This window comes from Moschus berezovskii, chromosome 2 (genome assembly GCF_049115385.1).
Source record: "Moschus berezovskii isolate FMDL1 chromosome 2, NW_MosBer_1.0, whole genome shotgun sequence".
Taxonomy (NCBI): Eukaryota; Metazoa; Chordata; class Mammalia; order Artiodactyla; family Moschidae; genus Moschus; species Moschus berezovskii.
Genome location: NC_142461.1, coordinates 61977320 through 62003733, shown reverse-complemented (window position 1 = coordinate 62003733; position 26414 = coordinate 61977320). Strand labels below are relative to the sequence as shown.

At 40.5% G+C, this 26414-nt stretch overlaps 1 pseudogene; it reads left to right on the top strand.

The window, feature by feature from the left end:
• Positions 1 to 54: 54 nt before the first annotated feature.
• LOC129538540 (immunoglobulin superfamily DCC subclass member 3-like) lies at positions 55 to 26414 on the top strand (annotated as a pseudogene).

Here is a 26414-nt window from a genome sequence, read left to right as displayed (position 1 = left end):
CATATCTTCTTCAATGGCTGATGCCTTCTAGCAGGCCAAGGCTACTTTTTTTGGATGTCATCAAAAAGAGACCTGTCCAAGGTCTTCTACCTGTCCAAGGTCCTACGTTGGTCCTCTGTGGAGGTCAATGAGGAAGGCATGGAGGCCATGGCCACAACTTCTGCCATATGTAAGAATCATCCCCAGGTTGTGTGCAGACTACCCTTTCTTCTTCTTTGTCCAGCACAGCAAAACTAATGAACTTCTTTACCATGGCTGATTTTCCTCCCTGTAAGAAAATAATTGGTGTAGCTGATAACCATTATCCTGTCTCCTACTGATTCACTTTTCCTCTGATACTTCACAATGTGTCTGCAACCCCAAATGACCTTTGGTGACAATTCAAAAATAAGGAACAAAAAAAATTGTAAATAATTAAATATAGCTGATTTCGTTTCTCTGGAGAGCCTTAATGCATGTGTAGATTCACTTAAAAAATAAATGTGTTTAAGTGTATACAGGTATTTATTTGCACACATTCATATATGCAATGCATTATGCATACCAAAATAAATATTTAAAACCATATCATATATTATATATAGAGGACAGAGCGCTAGAGAAAGGAAGAGATATTAAATGGTAATGACTAAAAAGTCATCAGAATCTGTGACAAAAGTAGAGAAGAAACAGGAACTTTTTAAATTCACCATTGTAGATTCCATTCTTAGTTTCACCTTTACTGGTAATTAAAATCCAGGTACGATGTTGGGAGTTTGGGCAGGGTGGCCGGAAGTATCTGTTTTAATTCTATGTAAGACATTGAAAAGAATTCAAATGTTGGATGATGATAGCACTGGGAAACTGAACAGTGAGAAAATCTTGGACAGTCAACATCAGTCACCATTTCGCCTTGGTGGCAGAATTCACAGAAGGAACAAGCTAGACATAAAAGAAATAAGAATGCAGGGCCTCCCCATCACCCACTGAGGTCAGAATAAGGTTTTGGTTCCAGAGGACTCCAAGATAACCAAAAAGGTTTCCATGCTTTATAATGCTACCTGGGAAGAAGGCAGTCCTGAAGCCTGGAATCAATGTTTGACTATTTGGGAGAATATCTAAAAGTTACATAATGTACTAGATTCCTGTGCTAAGTCGCTTCAGGCATGTCTGACTCTTTGTGACTCCATGGACTGTAGCCTGCCAGACTCCTCTATCCATGGGATTCTCCAGGCAAGAATACTGGTGTGGGTTGCCAATTTCCTACTCCAGGGGATCCTCCCAACCCAGGGATTGAACCCACATCTCTTACATCTCCTGAATTGGCAGGCAGGTTCTTTACCACTAGCAACACCTGGGAAGCCCTCCTGATGTGGCCAATTCAAAGTCATAATTTGACTCATAGTTATTATCTTTTCCATGAAGAAATCTTCTTTAATTCTACTTAGAACTGACCATTTAATTTATTTATTGTTGTTCAGTCAATGTGTCTGACTCTTTGAGACTCCATGACTGCGGCACATTGGACTTCCCTGTCCCTCACCATCTCCTGCAGTTTGCTTAGACTCGTGTCCATTGAGTCAGGGATGCCATCTAACCATCTCATTCCCTGTCGTCCAATTCTCCTCCTGCCCTCAATCTTTCCAGTATCAGGGTATTTTCCAGTGATTTGACTCTGCATCAGGGGGCCGAAGTATTGGAGTTTCAGCTTCAGCATCAGTCTTTCCAATGAATATTCATGGTTGATTTCCTTTAGAAAATAAAAAAATACTGGTTTGATGTCCTTGCTGTCCAAGGAGACTCCCGAGTCTTCTCCAGCACCACAATTGGTAAGCATCAGTTCTTTGGCGCTGAGCCTTCTTTATGGTCCAACTCTTACATCTGTACATGACTACTGGACCTTTGTTGGCAAAGTGATGTCTCTTTTTAACACACTGTCTATTTCTATTTAAGATGTATTAAAATTTTATTTATTTTAGTTAAGATATGCATCTTAGAATTCATATATATGGATTTTTATGTTTTAATAGCTTGTAAGTACTCTGTTGCTGTTATATTACATGTCTCGTGACTCTGACTCTGGAAATGTTTTATTTTTATTTTGCATTTGTTTTCATTACCCTTTCCAACACTTTACTGTAAGTCACAAAGAACAAACATTATCATATATATAATCTTCTTTACCTTAGCTATATGCTTCTAAAATTTTATTTTACAAAGAATTACATGAGTAGCTTAATGAAGCATATGTTGCTGGGCCCCACCTCCAGAGTTTCTGATTAAGTAGGTCTGGGCGATGCAGCTGTGAAACTGACGTTTCTGACTGTTGTCATCTTTGCAGCCATGCATTGAAAATGACTGCCCTATTATAATACCTGACAATTGGTAAGGTCAAAATTGAACTCCTAATAAATGCATAGAGAAATGATAATCTCAATATAACTTGTTCTTTGGATCTAGGCTTAGAAAACAAGATCAGCTTTCATTCTTGAGTAGAGAACCCTAACTTTTAAGATGAAGATATAGCTTTCTACCTTTTATATTTCTGCATGTGCCTTTTAAGAATAAATTCCTACATAACCAAAGGGATATCATCACACTTCTAACATTTCAATTAAATTCTGTTATCACCAAATGTCAATTCCATATTCACATTTCCTCATTTACTCTGAAAGTGGAGTTCAATGTCTTTTTAAAAAATTCAGGATTCAACAAAGGATTATATATTATATTTGATTATTGTCTCTAATCTCTAATTTTAGAACATTCCCCATTTTTCTCATCATATGATTCTTTTAAGGTTTCAAATCAGATCCCATTATTCTGTGTAATCAGTCATATTCTGTATTTGCCAGATTATTTACTCATGATCTATTTTGCATTAAACATTTTTTGACAAAAGAACTCTGCAGAGTTTTCTTTTTGATGTGAAGTACACTTTTTGCATTGTACCAGAAGACATATGATTTCAGATTGCCCCAAAATTGGTGATGCTAAATTTAATAAATTGCTTAAGCTGACAGACACCAGATACCTCCATTTTAAAACTATACTGTACCTTCATAGACTTTCCTGGTGGCTCAGATGTTAAAGAGTCTGCCTGCAATGCAGGAGACCCAGGTTCCATCCCTGGGATGGGAAGATACCCTGGAAAAGGAAATGGCAACACTCCAGTATTCTTGCCTGGAGAATCTCATGGATGGCAAAACCTGGCAGGCTACAGTCCATGGGGTCGCAAAGATTCAGAAACAACTGAGCAACTTCACATTCACACCTTCATAAGTACAATTTGTAAGCAGTTTATGAGGTGATATTTTGAGATAATAATATTGTCTTGTCCCCTAAATACTTTCACCAGATGATTTTGCATGCATGATGATGCTTGCCTAAGTATTACTTTAATCATTACAAAATGATAGCTTTCTTATTTCTGCATATGTTCCTTTTAGGTGTGCTCTCCTTGGTGTTTGGTGACCTGCTTGCTTTCTGGCCAAAATGCTTGAAGCTGGTACTATATTTTTCCTGCCACATACTCAAAATAAGCTACTTTTGCAATGGTTCAGTAACTTTTAGAAGGAAATAGTACTTAGAACAAATAACTGTGTTAGATGAAAATTCTAACATTTCATTGGTTAGAGTTAGATAAAACATGTATTTATTTTTACACTTATAAATATTTGAGTTCATGTTGGCATTTCTAATTCAAATTTGCCACTGGAAGATTTTCCCTTTCTTCACTTTTTAATTTTCTCTTACAGAGGGAATCTTTGTTCCTATGAATATTAATATATTTACCTACTTATTTCATATTACAATGTTCATAAAATAATTTCAGAATTACAATACCAGTATTACTTCTACAAATAAACCACCTAATTGAAGTTTAAGATTTCTCTATAGTTATGTTTGTCCTTAGAGTGTGTCCTTCTAAGGATATAAAATCATTTTGCCATTTAAAAAATTTAGTTGAGAGGAAGTTTTCACCTTCGAAATGTAGAGAGAGAAAGCAAACGCATTGCTATCACCTTTATAATAAGGAAAACCTGGACAAAATGCAAATCAATTTCTTTTCTAGAATCCATCAGAAAAATAAGGTTGAAAGGTATACAACTATCATGAAATCTGGAGAGAGACAGGAACCTTCAGGGAGATACAGGACCTGAAGATTTGCTTGTTTGGGAAAATACTGTCAGACTATGCAAATTTAAAAGGAGATTAAGCTAGAAATTGTTAATAAATAGCTAAAATCTAATTGATGGTTAGCAAAGAGATCTTGAACAAAGAGGAATTTGACCCTCTTATAGGCTTTTCATCACAAGGAAAAGTGGTAATGTTTTGAGAAATATTCTCTCATGATGATGGTTGAGAGTGGATATTGGCTCTGATCAATCTTGTCTCTTTTAACTATGAGCCAAAACCTTTACTTTGTAGAAGAAAGGGAAAATAAAAATGGTAGTTTTTATTTAAGACAGTAATGAGGAAGTTAGAATAAATTCCATGATACTGATTAGAATTAGAAATCAGCATGCAGTCTAGGTTATTTTATCATACATACATAAAGGGAAATAAATATAATTGTGTCTACATGGGTTGTTATACACACAATTTATATGTGTTTTTTCTGTTGTGATGGTCTAGATACAGATAATATAATCAGTCAGTTCAGTCACTAGTCCTGTCCGACTCTTTGCGACCCCATGAATCACAGCACACCAGGCCTCCTGTCCATCACCAACTCCCGGAGTCCACCCAAACCCATGTCCATTGAGTTGGTGATGCCATCCAACCATCTCATCCTCTGTTGTCCCCTTCTCCTGCTCCCCTCAATCTTTCCCAGCATCAGGGTCTTTTCAAATGAGTCAGCTCTTCACATCAGGTGGCCAAAGGATTGGAGTTTCAGGTTCAACATCAGCACTTCGAATGAACACCCAGGACTGATCTCCTTTAGGATGGACTGGTTGGATTTCCTTGCAGTCCAAGGGGCTCTCAAGAGTCTTCTCCAACACCACAGTTCAAAAGCATCAATTCTTCGGCACTCAGTTTTCTTTATAGTCCAACTCTAACATCCATACATGACCACTAGATAATACATAGCCTTATCTAGGCAGACCTTTGTTGGCAAAGTAATGTCTCTGCTTTCTAATATGCTATCCAAGTTGATCATAAGGAGTATGCTTTCCTTCCAAGGAGTAAGCATCTTTTAATTTCATGGCCACAATCAACATCTGCAGTGATTTTGGAGGCCAGAAAAATAAAGTCTGACACTGTTTGCACTCTTTCCCCATCTATTTGCCATGAATTGATGGGACCAGATGCCATGATCTTATTTTTCTGAATGCTGAAGTTTAAGCTAACTTTTTCACTCTCCTCTTTCACTTTCATCAAGAGGCTCTATAGTTCTTCACTGTCTGCCATAAGGGTGGTATCATCTGCATATCTGAGGTTATTGATATTTCTCCCAGCAATCTTGATTCCAGCTTGTGCATCTTCCAGCCTAGCAATTCTCAGGATGTATGCTGCATATAAGTTAAAAAAGCAGGGTGACAATATACAGCTTTGACATACTCCTTTTCCTACTTGGAACCAGTCTGTTGTTCTATGTCCATTTCTAACTGTTGCTTACATACAGGTTTCTCAAGAGGCAGGTCAGGTGGTCTGACATTCCCATCTCTTTCAGAATTTTCCACAGTTTATTGTTATCCACACAGTTAAAGGCTTTGGCATAGTCAATAAAGAAGAAATAGATGTTTATCTGGAACTCTCTTACTTTTTTGTGATCCAGCGTATGTTGGCAATTTGATCACTGGTTCCTCTGCCTTTTCTAAAGTCAGCCTGAACATCTGGAAGTTCAGAGTTCACATATTGCTGAAGCTTGGCTTGCAGAATTTTATGGATCATTTTACTAGTGTGTGAGATGAGTGCAATTGTGCAGTAGTTTAAACATTCTTTGGCATTGCCTTTCTTTGTGATTGGAATGAAAACTGGCCTTTTCCAGTCCTGTGGCCACTGCTGAGTTTTTCAAATTTGCTGGCATGTTGACCGCAAGCTCAACTGGAATTCCATCACCTCCACTAGCTTTGTTCATAGTGATGCTTCCTAAGGCTCACTTGACTTCCCATTCCAGGATGTCTCACTCTAGGTGAGTGATCACACCATCGTGATTATCTTCGTCCTGAAGCTCTTTTTTGTACAGTTCTTCTGTGTATTCTTGCCACCTCTTCTTCATACTTTCCACTTCTCTTAGGTCTCTACCATTTCTGTCCTTTACTGAGCCCATTTTGACATGAAACGTTCTCAGTATTCTTGCCTTTAGAACCAAAAGAACAGTATGAAAAGGCAAAAAGATAGGACATTGAAAGATGAACTCCCCAGGTTGGTAGGTGCCCAATATGCTATTGGAGATCAGTGGAGAAATAACTCCAGAAAGAATGAAGGGATGGAGCCAAAGGAAAAACAACAGCCAGTTGTGGATGAGATTGGTGATAGAAGCAAGGTTTGATGCTGTAAAGAGCAATATTGCATGGGAACCTGGAATGTTAGGTCCATGAATCAAAGCAAATTGGAAGTGGTCAAAGAGGTGATGACAAGAGTGAACATCAACATTCAAGGAATGAGAGAATTAAGATGGACTGGAATGGGTGTATTTAACTCAGATGACCATTATATCTACTACTGTGGGAAGGAATCCCTTAGAAGAAATGGAGTAGCCATCATAGTAAACAAAAGAGTCCAAAATGCAGGATTTGGATGCAATCTCAAAAATGACAGAATGATCTCTATTTGTTTCCAAGACAAACCATTCAATATTATGGTAATCCCAGTCTATGCCCTGACCAGTAATGCTGATGAAGCTGAAGTTGAACAGTTCTATGAAGACCTACAAGACCTTCTAGAATTAACACCCCCCAAAATGACCTTTTCTTTATAGGGCCTGGAATGCAAAAGTAGGAAGTCAAGAAACACCTGGAGTAACAGGCAATTTTGGCCTTGGAGTACAGAATAAAGCAGGGCAAAGGCTAATAAAGTTCTGCCTAGAGAATGCACTGGTCATAGCAAACACTGTCTTCCAACAACACAAGAGAAGACTCTACACATGGACATCACCAGATGGTCGACACCAAAATCTGATTAATTACATTCTTTGCAGCCAAAGATGGAGAAGCTGTATACAGTTAGCAAAAACAAGACCAGGAGCTGACTGTGGCTCAGATCATGAACTCCTTATTGCCAAATTCAGACTGAAATTTAAAAAAGTGAAGAAAACCACTAGACCATTCAGGTATGACCTAAAGCAAATCCCTTATGACTATACAGTGGAAGTGAGAAATAGATTTAAGGGACTAGATCTTATAGAGTGCCTGGTGAACTATGGATGGAGGGTCATGACATTGTACAGGAGACAGGAATCAAGACCATCCTCAAGAGAAATAAATGCAAAAAAGCAAAATGTCTGTCTGAGGAGGCCTTACATATAGCTGTGAAAAGAAAGCAAGTGAAAAGCAAAGGAGATAAGGAAAGATATACCCATTTGAATGAGAGTTCCAAAGAATAGCAAGGAGAGATAAGAAAGCCTTCCTCAGTTATCAATGCAAAGAAATAGAGGAAAACAATAGAATGGGAAAAACTAGAGATCTCTTCAAAAAAATTAGAGATACCAAAGGAACATTTCATGCAAAGATAACACAATAAGAGTGAACAAAACCTGGGTCACAGATTTGGTTTCTAAACACGAAACACTATTCATCATACAGGTAACACTATTCTGAAGTAAGTCAGAAAGAGAAAAACAAATACGTTAACACATATTTGTGGAACCTAGAAAAATGGTATGCTGCTGCTGCTAAGTCACTTCAGTCGTGTCCGACTCTGTGTGACCCCATAGATGGCAGCCCATCACGCTCCCCCGTCCCTGGGATTCTCCAGGCAAGAACACTGGAGTGGGTTGCCATTTCCTTCTCCAATGCATGAAAATGAAAAGTGTAAGTGAAGTCATTCAGTCGTGTTGACTCTTAGCGACCCCATGGACTGCAGCCCACCAGGCTCCTCCGTCCATAAGTGATCTTATTTACAGAAAACAAAAGTATGGACACTAAGGCGAGAAGGGGAGGGTGAAATGAATTGAGAGATTGGGATTGACATATATACATTATTGATAGTATGTATAAAATAGTTTACTAATGTAGCTAATGTTAACCTAGTGTATAGCACAGGGAATTCTACTCAACAGGAAGGAAATCTTAAAACGTGAGCACATATGCACACATATAGCTGATTCTCTTTGTTGTACAGAAGAAACTTAACACAACATTGTAAAGCAACTATAGTGAAAGTGAAAGCCATTCAATCATGTCCGACTCTTTGCAACCCCATGGACTGTCCATGGAATTCTCCAGGCCAGAATATTGGAATACTGGAGTGGGTAGCCTATCCCTTCTCCAGGGGGATCTTCCCAACCCAGGGATCGAACTCAGGTCTCCAGCATTGCAGGTGGATTCTTTACCGGGTAAGCCACAAGCAACTATACTCCAATAAAAATTAATTTTAAAAAAGGAACAGAACTCAACAAAATGGCTAATTCTAGCAATAAAGCTGGAGAAGGCAATGGCAAGCCACTCTAGTACTCTTGCCTAGAAAATCCCATGGATGGAGGAGCCTGGTAGGCTGCAGTCCGTGGGGTCGCTAAGGGTCAGACATGACTGAGCGACTTCACTTTCACACATTGGAGAAGGAAATGGCAACCCACTCCAGTGTTCTTGCCTGGAGAATCCCAGGGACGGGGGAGCCTGGTGGGCTGCCATCAGTGGGGACACACAGAGTCGGACACGACTGAAGTGACTTAGCAGCAGCAGCAGCAGCAATAAAGCAGGAAACACGAGTCAGACACACCTAGTTCTAGAATGTAAGGAAGGAAAAAAAATAAAGAAGGCATGTGAAACAGCTTCCAGTGGCTGAAAATGGAACAGTCTGAGTAGCAACATAAATAATAATAGAAATATGATGAATTACAATCAAAATAACAAAGCAAGTATCAGGGAGTTCATGCTGATATAAATAAATGGTAGCATAAATAAATAAATGAATGGGGAGAGGGGACACATTGCTTACAGAAGAAGTTACAGGATACTCGGGGCTGGTGTGCGGGGATGACCCAGAGGGAGGATAAAGGGAGGAGGGAGGTGAGAGGGGTGTTCAGGAGGGGGAACTCATGTACACCTGGGGCGAATTCATGTCAATGTATGGCAAAACCAACCAATATAATATTGTAAAATAAAAAAAAAATAAATTAAAAAAATAAAAATTAAAAAAATTAAAAAATAAAAGTAAATAAACAAAAAATAATAATAAATAAAACATTCTAAAGCTCTTAAATTTGGGAGGAGGTAGATAAAGATACTGATTAATTTTAGACATTGTTAACTTGTTTGTACATTAAAATATCTAGGGCAGCCACTAAAAGAATAAACATGTAAGACATAATTTTCAAACTGGTGGAGGGAAAAAATGAAAGAATAAATATATTAAAAGTAAAAAAAAAAAAAGAAGAAGAAGTCCAGATTATGAATGGTGAATGAGTGAGGGATACAGAAAGTGATTACAGTTAATGCTGCAGGAAAAAATAATTGTACTGTAAAATAATTGTAAAAAGTGTGGGAAACTATGATAGGACAAAAACTATTTGAATAGAATCCAAATATCTCCTCAAATCATTTGTTTATTGATATACCGACTCAATGGACATGAATTTGAGCAAATTCTGGGAGATGGTGAAGGACAGGAAAGTCTGGTGTGCTGCAGTCCATGGGGTCACAAAGAGTGGACAGTACTGGAAAACAACAATGTTGATTTTAACAGCTAATTATTATGTCCACTTATTGTTTGGTAACCATCCCTCTAAAAGGTGAAATTTAATTCTCTCCCCTTGGATGTCAATTGGATTGTATCTCACTTGTAATAAACAGCTTCTGGCAAGAGAAATAAGGTTTGTTTGTTTGTTTGTTTTTTCAATAGAAAAACTTAGTAAGTACCACTTTGGCCAATAGTCAATGTTAAGATCATCAGAATTAACTCATACTGAGTTCATATACCCCTGTTTGACACAGCGTGGAGGACCCTTAACATTTATTCTTCCTCAAAGTCCATAGACTCAGCTGAATCATGACAAAACCTTAGACAAACCTAAACTGGGGGATATTGTAAAAAATAGATGGCTACTACCTTTCAAAACTGACGAAGTCATGAAAGACAAGGAAAACCAAGAAAGCATCATGTGTCAACCTTGAATATGGAGTTGTAAAGACCAACTGCAATGGATACATGGACTGGGATTTACAGAAAAAGGGCATAAAGAGAAAAACCAGTGAAATTTGAATAAACTTAATAGTATTCTGACAATGTTACTTTCACAGTTTTTGTAAATATACTAACATTATATGAGATAATGTTAGGGTAAGTGGGGCAAAATTAGTACTACTTTTGCAGTTTCTTGGGTTTCCTGGGTGGCTCAGATGGTAAAGAATCTGCCTGCAAGGAGGGAGATCCAGGTTCACAGTCAGTCTACGGGGTCAAAAGAGTCAGACACAACTGAGTGGCTAACACTTTCGTTTTCTTTTCTTTTGCAGCTTCTCTGTAAACCAAAATGATTTCAAAATTAAATGTCTAAAAAAATAGCAAAAACTGTGGTGGGTCACTTTTTTTTTTTCTTTCTGTAGTTAATAATATCTGGGTTATGTACCTAGGTCTCTTATTTTCCAATTTCATTTTCATTTTTGAGATTGTAAATAATTTGTTTCAAAATTCAGAACTACATAAAGCAATAGTGTATACATTGTGTGTTTAGTTCTCTCATTAACTCTGTTCTCATCTATCCCTTCAAAATAATGATTTTTATTCATTTCTAGTTGACCCTTCAAATATTACATTTTTCTTTTAATTACTATTTTGTTTAACTTTCTGGTACCTTGATATTTAGAAAAATCTAATTTTATAGTTTTATGTTTAATTAAAAAATTATTAACTATGCTGGAGCCCAGTTTTTATCAGTTAAGTTCAATCACTGACTCTGTGATCCCATGGACTGCAGCACGCCAAGCCTCCCTGTCCATCACCAACTCCCAGAGCTTACTCAAACTCACGTCCATCGAGTCAGTGATGCCATCCAACCATCTGTCGTCCCCTTCTTCTCCAGCCCTCAATCTTTCCCAACACTGGGGTCTTTTCCAGTGAGTCAGTTCTTTGCATCAGGTGGCCTAAGTATTGGAGTTTCAGTTTCAACATCAGTACTTCAATGAATATTCAGGACTGATTTCCTTTAGTATTGACTGGTTTGATCTTCTTGCAGTCCAAGGAATTCTCAAGAGTCTTCTCTGGCACCACAGTTCAAAAGCATTAATTCTTCAGTGCTCAGCTTTCTTTATAGTCCAACTCTCACATCCATGCATGACATTCTTCCAGTTTTTATATTGTTTTGTCTATTTATTGGCTGTCCCATGCAGCATTTTACTTGTACTGAGTCATATCGGACACCCTGCAATCCCACAGACTATAGCCCTCCAGGCTCCTCTGTCCATAGAATTTTCCAGGCAAGAATACTGGAGCAAGTTGCCATTTCCTACTCCAGGGGATCATCCCAAGCCAAGGATTGAACCCACGTCTCTTGCGTTGGTGGGTGGATTCTTTACCACTGTGCCAACTGGGAAGCCTCCTGTCCCTTGAAATGAAGGATCTTGTTTCCAGGACAAGGGTGGAACTCATGACCTCAGCAGTAGAAGCACAGAGTCTGAACTGCTGAACCACCAGGGACGTCCCCATGGATAATTTTATACAACTTTTTATAAAACAAAGTTTCCCTTGACCTTTGATTGGAACGGTCATCTTCATTAGATTTCTTAGGATGGATTAACAAACAATATTCTATAAATTGTTGCATGTTTAAAATTGTTTTTCTACAACTTGGATGATTTAAATCAGTTTGTCTGGAGATGACATGTATTTTTAATTAAGTTCATTTTTCATTTATCTTTTCTTTCCCTATTTTATTGTCCCTCCTACAGGCATATCACAACATGGCACAATGCAGAACAGCCAGTTTCTCCTTGAAAAATCATTGAACTAATTACTTTTATTTTATTTTTGTTGTACTGAATCATGTCCTGCGGGATGAATCTCTTATGTTGTTACATAAAAGCTTTTCATTATGCAAGAGTTATTATGGATGACTTCCCTGGTGGCTCAGAGGTTAAAGCGTCTGCCTCCAATGCGGGAGATCCGGGTTCGATCCCTGGGTCGGGAAGATCCCCTGGAGAAGGAAACGGTAACCCACTCCAGTATTCTTGCCTGGAGAATCCCATGGACGGAGAAGCCTGGTATGCTACAGTCCACGGGGTCGCATAGAGTCGGACACGACTGAGCGACGGAACGGAACGGAACGGAACGGAAGATGAGGGTGAGCATTGTACAGCCTGTCTATCATTCTGCCTCCTGTATTTCAGTTTTTGTTTATCCTTCTTTCTCTTCATTTCTCTACATTCTTTTATTTTAAATATATATATTCCTGGGACTTCCCTGGTGGTCCAGTGGCTAATAATCCACACTCCCAATTCAGAGACCCCAGGTTTGGCCCTTGGACAGGGAACTAAAATTCCACATTCAGCAACTAAAAAAGATTCCATGTGCTGCAAATAAGACCTGGCACAGCCAAATAAATAAATAAAATGAAAATACATATACATTCCTTTTGTTTCATCCTTACTGTTTCCTCCAAACCTTTTGGATTTAGAAATTTATCTTACCATGGTTCTTTTTGCTTATTTTAATGCTTAAAAGATATTCCTATGTTATTAATAATTTGAGATTTCCTATAAATATTTACTACAGAAATCAAGCAAAGGTACAATGTCTCATTAATCAATCAAAGGATTAATTTTAAAAAAAACGCACAACATTGCAAATCAACTGTACTTCAATAAAAAATTTTTAAAGATAAGTGTTAAAAAAGAAAAAAGGGGAGGTGAAGCCATTCACGTGTTTTCATTGAACACATATATATCCTTCTGAGACCCAACATACAGCATCTTTGTTGGCACCTATGAAAAAAATTTGTTTAATTTCTTTAGTTGATGCATATTTATATATCCAGTCGCTGAAAATTTTAATGTGATTTCTTAATATGTTCTAGATCCAGGGAGTATGGCAGTGAACAAAAACAAAAGTTAATCTCATAAAGAAAAGCAACACACATCAAGAAGGGAACCAAGTGAAGTCAATACTGAAAGCAGAGCATTTGAGAGGCACAAACTATGTATTAATTTCCCCTGAAAACTCCTATTTTTATAAAAAAGGAGCAGAGGAAAAAGCTCAAGAGTAAACTAGGGTCCTTCAGTAAGAACATTTGTAAGGAAAGTAGACACCATGTATTACCAAACCTCACGTTGGGTGAGATTCATGAAGAACCTTCATATACACTGATTGGATAATAAAAAATATGTAACAACCTCTCTTTACACACTGTCATATATATCAATTGGTGAATCAGTATACTTTACATGGGCACATTAAATCAATTATATATAACATGCTTTGTATGATATACGCTATTTATAACATTATATGTTTATAATGCACATACATATAATATGTATGTATATAATATATTTCAATATGCATTCTTATTTTGAAATAATAACAGCTTTGTAGAAAGTTGCAAATATAATACAGGGACATATGCCATGCCCTTCATCCAAGTTTCCCCAAGTGTTACATCTTTTTTTTTTTTTTTTTGAACAATCAAGTTATTTAGTGTATTTTTTTTATGTAGTTAATTTATTTTTTATTGGAGGAAAATTATTTTACAATATTATATTGGTTGGTTTTGCCATACATTGATATGAATTTGCCCCGGGTTTACATAAGTTCCCCCTCCTGAACCCCCCTCCCACCTCCCTCTATCCTCCCTCTGGGTCATCCCTGCATGCCAGCCCCGAGCATCCTATAACATGCATTGACCCTGAACTAGTGATTCGTTTCACATATGACAACATATGTGTTTCAATGTCATTCTCCCAAATCATCCCACCCTCACCCTCTCCCATAGAGTCCCAAAGACTGTTCTATACATCTGTGTTTATTTTGCTGTCTCGTATACAGGGTTATCATTTGCATCTTTCTAAATTCCATATATATGTGTTAGTATACTGTATTGGTGTTTTTCTTTCTGGCTTACTTCACTCTGTATAATAGGCTCCAGTTTCATCCACCTCATTAGAACTGATTCAAATGTATTCTTTTTAATGGCTGAATAATACTCCACTGTGTATATGTACCAAAGCTTTCTTATCCATTCGTCTGCAGATGGACATCTAGGTTGCTTCCATGTCCTGGCTATTATAAAGAGTGCTGCAATGAACATTGGAGTACACGTGTCTCTTTCAATTCTGGTTTCCTCGGTGTGTATGCCCAGGAGTGCGATTGCTGGATCATATGGCAGTTCTATTTCCAGTTTTTTGAGGAATCTCCACACTGTTCTCCATAGTGGCTGTACTAGTTTGCATTCCCACCAACAGTGTAAGAGGGTTCCTTTCTCTCCACATCCTCTCCAGCATTTATTGCATGTAGACTTTTGAATAGCAGCCATTCTGACTGGTGTGAAATGGTATCTCATTGTGGTTTTGATTTGCATCTCTCTGATTATGAGGGATGTTGAGCATTTTTTCATGTGTTTGGTAGCCATCTTTATGTCTTCTTCGGAGAAATGTCTGTTTAGTTCTTTGGCCCATTTTTTGATTCGGTCATTTATTTTTCTGGAATTGAGCTGCAGGAGCTGCTTGTATATTTTGGAGATTAATCCTTTATCAGTTGCTTCATTTGCTATTATTTTCTCCCATTCTGAAGGCTGTCTTTTCACCTTACTTATAGTTTCCTTTGCTATGCAGAAGCTTTTGATTTTAATTAGGTCCCATTTGTTTATTTTTGCTTTTATTTCCAATATTCTGGGAGGTGGGTCATGGAGGATCCTGCTGTGATTTATGTCAGAGAGTGTTTTGCCTACATTCTCCTCTAGGAGTTTTATAGTTTCTGGTCTTACATTTAGCTCTCTAATCCATTTTGGGTTTATTTTGGTGTATGGTGTTAGGAAGTGTTCTAGTTTCATTCTTTTACAAGTGGCTGACCAGTTTTCCCAGCACCACTTGTTAAAGAGACTGTCTTTTCTCCATTTTATATTCTTGCCTCCTTTGTCAAAGATGAGGTGTCCATAGGTGCGTGGATTTATCTCTGGGCTTTCTATTTTGTTCCATTGATCTATATTTCTGTCTTTATGCCAGTACCATACTGTCTTGATGACTGTGGCTTTGTAGTAGAACCTGAAGTCTGGCAGGTTAATTCCTCCAGTTCCATTCTTCTTCTTCAAGATTGCTTTGGCTATTCGAGGTTTTTTGTATTTCCATACAAATTGTGAGATTATTTGTTCTAGTTCTGTGAAAAATATCTTTGGTAGCTTGATCGGGATTGCATTGAATGTATAAATTATTTTGGGTAGTATACTCATTTTTACAATATTTATTCTTCCAATCCATGAACATGGTATATTTCTCCATCTATTAGTGTCCTCTTTGATTGCTTTCAGTAGTGTTTTATAGTTTTCTATGTACAAGTCTTTTGTTTCCTTAGGTAGATATATGCCTAAGTATTTAATTCTTTTTGTTGCAACAGTGAATGGAATAGTTTCCTTAATTTCTCTTTCTATTTTCTCATTATTAGTGTATAGGAATGCAAGGGATTTCTGTGTGTTGATTTTATATCCTGCAATGTTACTGTAATCATTGATTAGCTCTAGTAGTTTTCTGGTAGCGTCTCTAGGGTTTTCTGTGTAGAGGATCATGTCATCAGCGAACAGTGAAAGTTTTACTTCTTCTTTTCCAATTTGGATTCCTTTTATGTCTTTTTCTGCTCTGATTGCTGTAGCCAAAATTTCCAGAAGTATGTTGAATAGTAGTGGTGAGAGTGGGCACCCTTGTCTTGTTACTGACTTTAGGGGAAATGCTTTCTGTTTTTCACCATTGAGGATAATGTTTGCTGTGGGTTTGTCATATATAGCTTTTATTATGTTGAGGTATGTCCCTTCTATTCCCACTTTCTGGAGGGTTTTTATCATAAATGGATGTTGAATTTTGTCGAAGGCTTTCTCTGCATCTATTGAGATAATCATATGATTTTTATTTTTCAGTTTGTTGATGTGGTGTATTACGTTGACTGATTTGTGGATATTGAAGAATCCTTGCATTCCTGGGATAAAGCCCACTTGGTCATGATGTATGATCTTCTTAATATGCTGTTGGATTCTGATTGCTAGAATTTTGTTACGGATTTTTGCATCTATGTTCATCAGTGATATTGGCCTGTAGTTTTCTTTTTTTGTGGGGTTTTGGGATTAGGGTGATGGTGGCCTCATAGAATGAATTTGGAAGTTTCCCTTCCTCAGCAATTTTCTGGAAGAGTTTGAGTAGAATAGGTGTTAGCTTTTCTCTAAATTTTTGGTAGAATTCAGCTGTGAAGCCATCTGGACCTGGGCTTTTGTTTGCTGGGAGATTTTTGATTACAGTTTCAATTTCCGTGCTTGTGATGGGTCTGTTCAGATTTTCTATTTCTTCCTGATTCAGTTTTGGAAAGTTGTATTTTTCTAGGAATTTGTCCATTTCTTCCAGGTTATTCATTTTATTGCCATATAATTCCTGATAGTATTCTCTAATAATCCTTTGTATTTCTGTGTTGTCAGTTGTGACCTCTCCATTTTCATTTCTAATTTTATTGATTTGGTTCTTCTCCCTTTGTTTCTTGATAAGTCTGGCTAGTGGTTTGTCAATTTTATTTACCTTCTCAAAGAACCAGCTTTTGGCTTTGTTGATTTTTGCTATAGTCTCTTTTGTTTCTTTTGCATTTATCTCTGCCCTAATTTTTACAATTCCTTTCGTTCTACTGACCCTGGGGTTCTTCATTTCTTCCTTTTCTAGTTGCTTTAGATGTAGAGTTAGGTTATTTAGTTGACTTTTTTCTTGTTTCTTGAGGTGTGCCTGTATTGCTATGAACTTCCCCCTTAGCACTGCTTTTACAGTGTCCCAGAGGTTTTGGGTTGTTGTGTTTCCATTTTCATTCATTTCTATGCATATTTTGATTTCTCTTTTGATTTCTTCTATGATTTGTTCGTTGTTCAGCAACGTGTTGTTCAGCCTCCATATGTTGGCATGTTTAATAGTTTTTCTCCCATAATTGATATCTAATTTTACTGCATGTAGTCAGAAAAGATGCATGGAATGATTTCAACTGTTTTGAATTTACCAAGGCTAGATTTATGGCCCAGGATGTGATCTATCCTGGAAAAGGTTCCATGTGCGCTTGAGAAAAAGGTGAAATTCATTGGTTTGGGGTGAAATGTCCTATAGATATCAATTAGGTCTAACTGGTCTATTGTATCATTTAAAGATTGTGTTTCCTTGTTAATTTTCTGTTTAGTTGATCTATCCATAGATGTAAGTGGGGTATTAAAATCTCCCACTATTATTGCATTATTGTTAATTTCCCCTTTCATACATGTTAGTAATTGTCTTACATATTGCGGTGCTCCTATGTTGGGTGATAAATATTTATAATTGTTATATCTTCATCTTGGATTGATCCTTTGATCATTATGTAGTTTCCTTCTTTGTCTCTTTTCACAGCCTTTGTTTTAAAGTCTATTTTACCTGATATGAGTATTGCTACTCCTGCTTTCTTTTGGTCTCTATTTGCATGGAATATCTTTTTCCAGCCCTTCACTTTCAGTCTGTATGTGTCCCTCGTTTTGAGGTGGGTCTCTTGCAGACAACATATATGGGGGTCTTGTTTTTGTATCCATTCAGCCAGCCTTTGTCTTTTGGTCGGGACATTCAACCCATTTACGTTTAAGGTAATTATTGATAAGTACGATCCCGTAGCCATTTTCTTTATTGCTTTGGGTTCTAGTTTATACACCCTTTCTGTGTTTCCTGTCTAGAAAAGATCCTTTAGCATTTGTTGGAGAGCTGGTTTGGTAATGCTGAATTCTCTCAGCTTTTGCTTGTCTGTAAAGCTTTTGATTTCTCCTTCATATTTGAATGAGATCCTTGCTGGGTACAGTAGTCTGGGCTGTAGGTTATTTTCTTTCATCACTTTAAGTATGTCTTGCCATTCCCTCCTGGCCTGAAGAGTTTCTGTTGAAAGATCAGCTGTTATCCTTATGGGAATCCCCTTGTGTGTTATTTGCTGCTTTTAATATTTGTTCTTTGTGTTTGATCTTTGTTAATTTGATTAATACGTGTCTAGGAGTATTTCGCCTTGGGTTTATCCTGTTGGGGACTCTCTGGGTTTCTTGGACTTGGGTGATTATTTCTTTCCCTATTATAGGGAAGTTTTCAACTATTATCTCCTCAAGTATTCTCTCATGGTCTTTCTTTTTGTCTTCTTCTTCTGGGATTCCTATGATTCGAATGTTGGAGCGTTTAACATTGTCCCAGAGGTCTCTAATATTGTTCTCATTTCTTTTAATTTGTTTTTCTTTTTTCCTCTCTGTTTCATTTATTTCTACAATTCTATCTTCTAGCTCGCTTATGCTGTCTTCTGCCTCTGTTATTCTACTGTTTGTTCCCTCCAGAGTGTTTCTGATCTCATCTATTGTATTATTCATTGTATATTAACTCTTTTTTATTTCCTCTAAGTCCTTATTAAACCTTTCTTCCATCTTCTCAATCTTTTTCTCCAGGTTATTTATCTGTAACTCCATTTTGCTTTCAAGATTTTGAATCATTTTCACCACCAAAATTCGAAATTCTTTTTCATGTAGATTCCCTATATCTTCCTCTTTTGTTTGTGTTGGTGGGCATTTATCTTGTTCCTTTACTTGCTGGGTATTTCTCTGCTTCTTCATCTTGCTTATAATGCTTTGCTTGGGGTGGCCTTTCCCTCTTCTGGCCGTTTGTGGAGTTCTCTTTATTATGTAGTTTCCTTGCTGTGTGTGGGGTTGGACAGGTGACTTGTCAAGGTTCCCTGGTTATGGAATCCTGTGTCGGTGTTCTGGTGGGTGGAGCTGGATTTCTTCTCTCTGGAGTGCAATGAAGTGTCCAGTAATGAGTTATGAGATGTCAGTGGGTTTGGAGTGACTTTGGGCAGCCTGTATATTGAAGCTCAGGGCTAGTTTCCTGTGTTACTGGAGAATTTGCGTGGTATGTCTTGCTCTGGAACTTGTTGACCCTTGGGTTTAGCATAGGTATGGAGACGTTTGATGAGCTCCTATCGATTAATGTTCCCTGGAGTCAGGACTTCTCTGGTGTTCTCAGGATTCGGGCTTAAGCCTCTTGCCTCTGGTTTTTGGTCTTATTCTTGGAGTAGTCTCTAGACGTCTCTATCTGTCATTTCCTAGGTGGTTCCCTCTGTTTTAGCTTCTGTCTGCTGGTCTCTTCAGTGTCTAATTTCCACCCTGATACTAGGGGGTGGATGGACACTTTTTAAGGCTCAGTTGTTCAGTCCTGTTCTGGGAAGGGAGGAACGCTGCAGTCGATTATCTCTGGCGTCTGTGGGGAGTGCTCGCAGCGTCTCGGCCACACTGGGTTTGCCCCCGCTCACAGCACGTATGCTGTCCCAGTCTACACTGCACCGGCTCTAGGTTGCTCTGCCGGGAACTGTCCGAGGCCGGCACCGGGTTGTATGCAATTCCCAGGTCTGAGCGGCTCAAGTTCAGGTTCTCAGGTACTCCACAAAGTCGCAGACTTGGTTGGGCCTGCGTTTTGTGCCTTCCCCAGTCCGAGCAGCTCAGGGGACCAGGTGTTTGGCGAGCGCGGTCTCTGCGACTTATCGCCTCCCCAGTCCCCGCCACTCAGTTTTCTGGGTGTACAACCGGCGCACCTTCTCAGGGGAATATCGACCGGCCCGAGCCCAAGAAGTCCTGAATAGCAACAAGCCTGCCTGCAGTTTGTATCGGATGCCTTTCTGGGGCCGCGGTTGCCCGCTCCGGCTCTGGCTGCACTCCCTGCCTGTCTCGGGGGGAATGGGGGATGGGCCAGCCACAGCCGGCTCACTCTGCTCAGTCCTTTATTCTGTGAGCGGGGCTGGCCGAGTTTTAGGTTAGAGCTTTCCGCCTTTTCGTGGGAAAGCTATCCCACAGTCTGCTTTGCTCTCCCCAGTTCTCTCAAATTGTTCTCGCGGCATTCAAGCCCAGTCCTCTCTCTAAGCAGTTCAGCCGGCTCCTCCCTGCCCAGCGCCCGCTTGCTAATGGCGTATGCAGGCGTCTGCGCTGCTTCTCCGCTGGGAGTTACCGTTTGGCGGGTAATCTGTGGGTTTTAAAAAATCTTAAAAAAAAAAGAGGGTTATGTGGCCCTCTGAGCTTCCAGGGCTCGCCACAGAATCGCCAGTGATAATGTTTCCTGGTGTTTGGAAACTTCTCTCTTTTTAAAGCCTCCCTTCCCGGGACGGAGCTCCGTCCTTACTTCTTTTGTTGCGTTTTTTATCTTTTATGTTTTTTCCTACCTCCTTTCGAAGACAATGGGCTGCTTTTCTGGGTGCCTGACGTCCTCTGCCAGCATTCAGAAGTTGTTTTGTGGATTTTACTCGCGTTCAAAAGTTCTTTTGATGAATTTGTGGAGGAGACAGTGGTCTCGCCGTCCTATTCCTCCACCATCTTGTCTGCTGTCCTTAATGATGCACTTTTAAAGCCCTCTTTCATGGTCTGGCATTTTTCCTCACCACTCAAGGGTTTCATTCCTCCAAACTTCATTCTACTTTCAGGTGCCCAAGGCTGATGGTTTTCCCTGTTGCCTAAGGCCACTGCCTTCCAATTGCCACCGTGCCCGCCGATCATGCCCACCCAGTGCGCCCGCAGAGTCTGGCCCCGGGGAGGGCGCGGGCTTCAGGGACACTTCCTCTCCCCGGGGTCCTCTCCACTGCTGCCGCTCCCTCCTTCTCTGAGCTCCTGTTGCTCGGCCGGCGCCTGCCACTACCCGCCGCTGGCACCCGAGCTAGTCCAGCCCCAATTCCCGAGCCCGCGGAGTTGGAAGACAGACACTGGCGCAGCGAGCGCGGGCGAGGGCCAGCCGGGCTGCTCCAAGTGTTACATCTTGTACAATTAGAGTACAGTATCAAATCCAAGGATTTGACTTTGATGGATTGCATGTTTCATTGTCTTTTTACTACATGCATAAGTTCATATAATCACCACCACACTATATCAAGATTCAGAACCATTCCATCACCACAAATTTTTCCTCGTTATCTTTTTTACTAATTTTTATTAGAGTACAGTTGATTTATAATGCTATGCTAGTTTCAGGTGTATAGCACAGCAAATCAGTTATATGTATATCTACTCTTTTCTAGATTCTTTTCCCATTTAGGCCATTACAGAGTATTGAGTATAGTTCCCTGTGCTATACACAGGCCTTTATTAGTTATCCATTTTATATATAGTAGTATGTATCTGTCAGTCCCAATCTCCCAATTCATCCAAACTCCCTTTCCCCAGTTTGGTAACCATAAGTTTGTTTTCTACATCTGTGACCCTCTCATGTTACCTTTTTAGCCTCATATACACACTTCTCCCACAACATTCCATAACTCTCGGCAATCACTAATTCCTTTGCCAGTTCTACAATTTTTTTTTAAGAGAATGTTATATAAATATGCTTAAGTAGTGTGTGACCATTTTGAGACTGACTTTTTTCACTCAACACAATGCCCTTGAGATCCTTTCAAGTTGGTAATTCAATTTTATTTCTAAGTGAAATTCCAGAGTATCACAGATGTTTAACCATTAATTTATGGGTTATTTTCAGTTTTGACCACTCCAAATAGGCCTTATATGAACACCCATGTGTAGGTTTTTATGTGGACATAAGATTTCATTTTGCTGAGATGATTGCCCAGTGAGTCTGAGTGAGTGATTGTTGCTCAGTCATGTCTGACTCTTTGCGACATCATGCACTATAGCCTGCCAGGCACTTCTGTCCATGGAAGTCTCCAGGCCAGAATACTGGAGTGGGTAGTCATTCTCTTCTCCAGGGGATCTTCCCAACCCAGAGATCGAACCAAGTTATCCCACATTGCAGGCAGATTTTTCCCCATCTGAGCCACAAGGGAAGCCCAAATGATTGCTGGGTCACTTATTAAGTGTAAGTTTAACCTATTTTGTAAGGGACGGTCCAAATATTTTCCAGAATGGTAGTATTATTTCACATTCCCACCAGCAATGTATAAGAGATCGAGTTTCTTTGTATCCTTGCCAGCATTTGATACTTAGTCACTGTTGCTAATTTTAGCTGTTCTACAAAGTGTGTGGTGATATTCCATTGTGGTATAAAATTGCCATTCTCTAATGGCTAGTGATGTTGAACATCTTTTCTTGGGCTTATTTACCATCTAAAAATTCTCTTCAATAAAATATCCCTTCATGGCTTTTCCCATTTCCAGCTGGATTAGGTTTGTAATTTTGCTAAAGTTAGATTCTATTTTTTAATTAATAGATTATGGTTTTGGTGTCATATCAATAAACTCTTCATCAAGTTCTAAACCTTAAATGGATTAAGTTTTTAATTTTTATAAAATCAGATGTCTATTTTTTCATTAATGGATTATGGTTTTGATGTCATGTCTGGGAACTCTTCAACAAGCCCTGAGTCTAGAATATTTTCTCTATGTTACCTTATCTCTTAAGTTTTATACTTTTATAGTTTTACACTTAAATCTATCATTCATTTCATGCTAATTTTTTGTATAAGTTTTGAAGTTTAAGCTGAGGTATAATTCTTTAGTATGAATATGCATTGCTCCAGCACAATTTGTTGAAGTGTTTTTCACCTTTGTCAAAATCAGTTGATTGTAAAGTGTGGAACTGTTTCTGAATTCTCTATTCTGCACAATAGATCTGTCTGTCCACCCCGAGTCCTGTCTGGACTACTGAAGCTATGTAAGAAATCTTGAATAACTGTTAATCTTCTTTACCAGAATATTGGCTATTGTAGTTCCTTTGACTTTCCATAGAAATTTAGAGTAAACTGTCCTATGGGGGGGAAAAAAGCAGCAAATTTGCTCACATTTTGATAGGATAAACTTGTATTATGATTTTCAAAGAATTGACATCTTTACTTTGTTGAATCCCTTCAATCCATGGCATGTCTCACCATTTATTTAGGTTCTTTTTGAGGCTAATATATTTCATCATTTAGATAGTTTTTGTTTCCTTCATTAGCATTTTATAGTTTTTAGTTTACCTGCATGTGTTTTGTTAGATTTAAACCTCTGGGTTTCTTTCTTTCTTTTTTTTTATTTTGAGTTGTAAATGATATTGCATTTTTATTTTTGGATTCCACAAGTTTATTGCTAGTATATAGAAATGCAATTAATTTTAGGTTACTGATTTTATATCTTGGGGTCTTGATGAACTCAATTATTAATACTTGAGATATCTTTCTTCAAAATACATACCTGATCACCGGGGTGGGTGCAAGAGGGCACAAGGGCCCGCGCTCTCCCTGCGCCCTCAGCGCTCCTAGGCAAGCATGTGGCCCCAGCCCCCAGCCCCTCGGGCTCTGCTCTGGCACCGACCCCACAGAACACTGTGAGCCTGCGATAGACCCCAGAGCTGGGCGTCGCCGAGTCTAGCAGACCCTGAGCCCCACTGTTGCTCCGCGCACCGCCCCCGGAGCTGCCGCCCCGGCTCCTGCTGCTGATGTTGCTGCTCTTGCCTGCAGCGACTGAAGGTCTTGGCCACTCTGCTGAACTGGCATTTGCTATGGAGCCAAGCGTTGATGTTGCAGTCCCTGGGCAGCCTGTTTTAATGCTGGGCTGCGAGGTGGAGGGGACTCCTCCGGTGCTAATCACCTGGAAGAAGAATGGGGTGGAGATGCTGGACAGTCCCCACTCCTCTGTGCTGGCCAATAGGTCCTTGATGATCCGCCACTTCCTGCTGGATGGAGGAGGCAGCCCTTCAGATGAGGGGGACTCAGAACCGCTTTGGGCTGGTGGTCAGTCGGAAGGCTCGAATCCAGGCTGCAACCATGTTGGACTTCCGTATGTATCCTCAGGTCACTGGGGGTGAGAAAGGTGGTGTGGCCTGCTTCCAGTGCCAAATCCATGTGCTCCCCAAACCCCTCATCACTTGGGAGAAGAACAAGGTCCCCAATGACACAGACGAAGAGAGGTACACGTTGCTGCCCAAGAGGGTGCTGCAGATAACCGGCCTTCGACAGCAGCCGGTGAAGGACAGCGGCGTCTTCACTATGACAGGCTCGGGCTCCGGGGCCAGTGAGGAGACTACAATCCTCGTGGGGCCTGAGAACCTTACCCTGACTGTGTACCAGACTGCCGTGCTTGAGTGTGTCGCCCATTGTGCCCTGGAGTTCCCTGCATGAACACCCCATCGGGGTGGAGGGCATCCAGGTGCCGGCCATGGGGAGTTTCATCATCTCAGACATGACTGTCCAGTGCCCAGGCGTCTTTATATCTACGCAGCCAAAAGGCCCAGCACCTGGATGAGGAGAAGGGCCCAGGGCCAGCTGGTGGTGCAAACCCCAGCAGAGTTTGTCCAGCACCCCCAGCCCATCTCCTGGCTGTCTGGGTCTACAGCCAAGTTCACCTGCCAAGCCCAGGGTGAGCCGTCCCCTCATGTGATGTGGATGGAGAATGGACAGGTGCTGGGTCCCAGAGGCCATATCATGCTCAATAATAGCAACAGCACCCAGACCATTTCTGGAATTGCCCGGAAAATGAGGCCATTTACCAGTGTGTGGCCGAGAACAGTACCAGCTCCTCTTAAGCCAGTGCCAAACTGAATCTGCTGTGGGTTGAGGGGCTGCAGGAGGTCTCTTGTTGTCCACTGAGGTCCGTATATCCTGGACTGAGCCCCTGAAGACCAAGGAGATTATGGGTCTATACATCAAGAGGGCTGCCGACTCCCCAGAGCTGGAGCATTAGGAAGTCATCAGCAAAAGCACCTTCCAGCACCTGGTGAGCCACCTGGAGTTTTCCACTGCCTACAGTTTCTACATCAAAGTCTATACACCTTGGGGGTGGGGGGTGTTCAGCCTTCACTCCCACCCTGGCCAGCACTCTAGGTGAACTGAGACCCACCCCCAACTGTGAGGAGGGGTCCTGGGCAGCTCCACCCTATAGTTGCTGCAGGAGCCCTGGAACCCACTGGCCTAGCAAGAGGGCGGCTTCAAGATGTCCTTCACAGGCCACATACTGCTGCCTGGAACTGTCTTCTCTTATAGCCTAAGCCAGCTTGACCCCACTGCATTGTACGGTGTGAAGCTGATTGCCTACAGCCAGCATGGGGATGGCACTGCCACAGTCCGCTTTGTGTCTTTGAGGGGAGCATCTGAAAGGGCATCCCTGAGCCTACTATGTGACTGTTGGAAAGAGGAGGCCACCAACTAGACATCCACCATGAGCATTGTTATCGGCATCCACATCGAGGTCACCTGAATCATGTTTTATGTCCTCTTCCTCTTGTTTGGCCAAAGGGGCAGGGTCCTCTTGTGTAAGGGTGTGGAAAACCACCTCTCCCCAACTTAGGACCCCTGGAGCCAGAGGGACCCTGGTGTCCTAGCACTAGATGGGGTGGGACAGGGAGAGAGGAGCCAGCTGGGTGGGCCAAAGCAGGAAATATGTGGGCACGAAGGAACTGGAACAGCTGTTCCCCCAAGGCCCTGCCCCTGTGTGAGGAGACCCAGCTCTCCATGCTGTTGCTTCAAGGGTTCAGCCTCCTGGAGGAGATGACGTCGAAGGCCAAGGCCCCCACTGCCCTGCCACCCTAGGACATAGGCCCTGGCCTCCTGGTGGAGGACCAGCTTCCCAACCAGCTCCCTCAGGACAGCAGCCAGTGTCCAGCAGGTTCTGGAGGGAGCAACCCCCCATTCTCAGGTCAAAGGCAAGATTTCTCCTTTCATGTGGAATTCACATAGAGGCTTCCCTGCATTTCTGTCCTGACTGATCCTTCGATTGTCAAGACCTACAGTAACCTCAGCAAGAAACCCCTCCAAGGACCCAGAGTGGTTCCTGCATGAGCACCCACCTTGGGCCAAGGCCCCCTTTCACTTCTGCTTGTACTCACATGACTTGGAACTGAACTAATGTTTTCCTTTAAAAAAAAAAAAAAGAACAAACATAAAATCCAAAAAAAAAAAGAGAGAGAGAGAGAGACAGGAAGGTGATTTAGGCAAAAATATGCCCCTGCTGTGGCTGGGTGCCTGACACTGTCACCCTCCGTGACCTTATTTTCTCAGGATGGAGTTTTGCTCTTTTGGTTTTCAGCGCCTACCTCAGCTGGAATAAATGTCCTTGGGGGAGCATGGTTGTGGCCTCAGCCCCCTGCTCCACAGAACCCTGAATGCACTCCTGCTTCAAGCCCCTTTAGGGGCATCCCTTCTCTCCCTACATTGTAG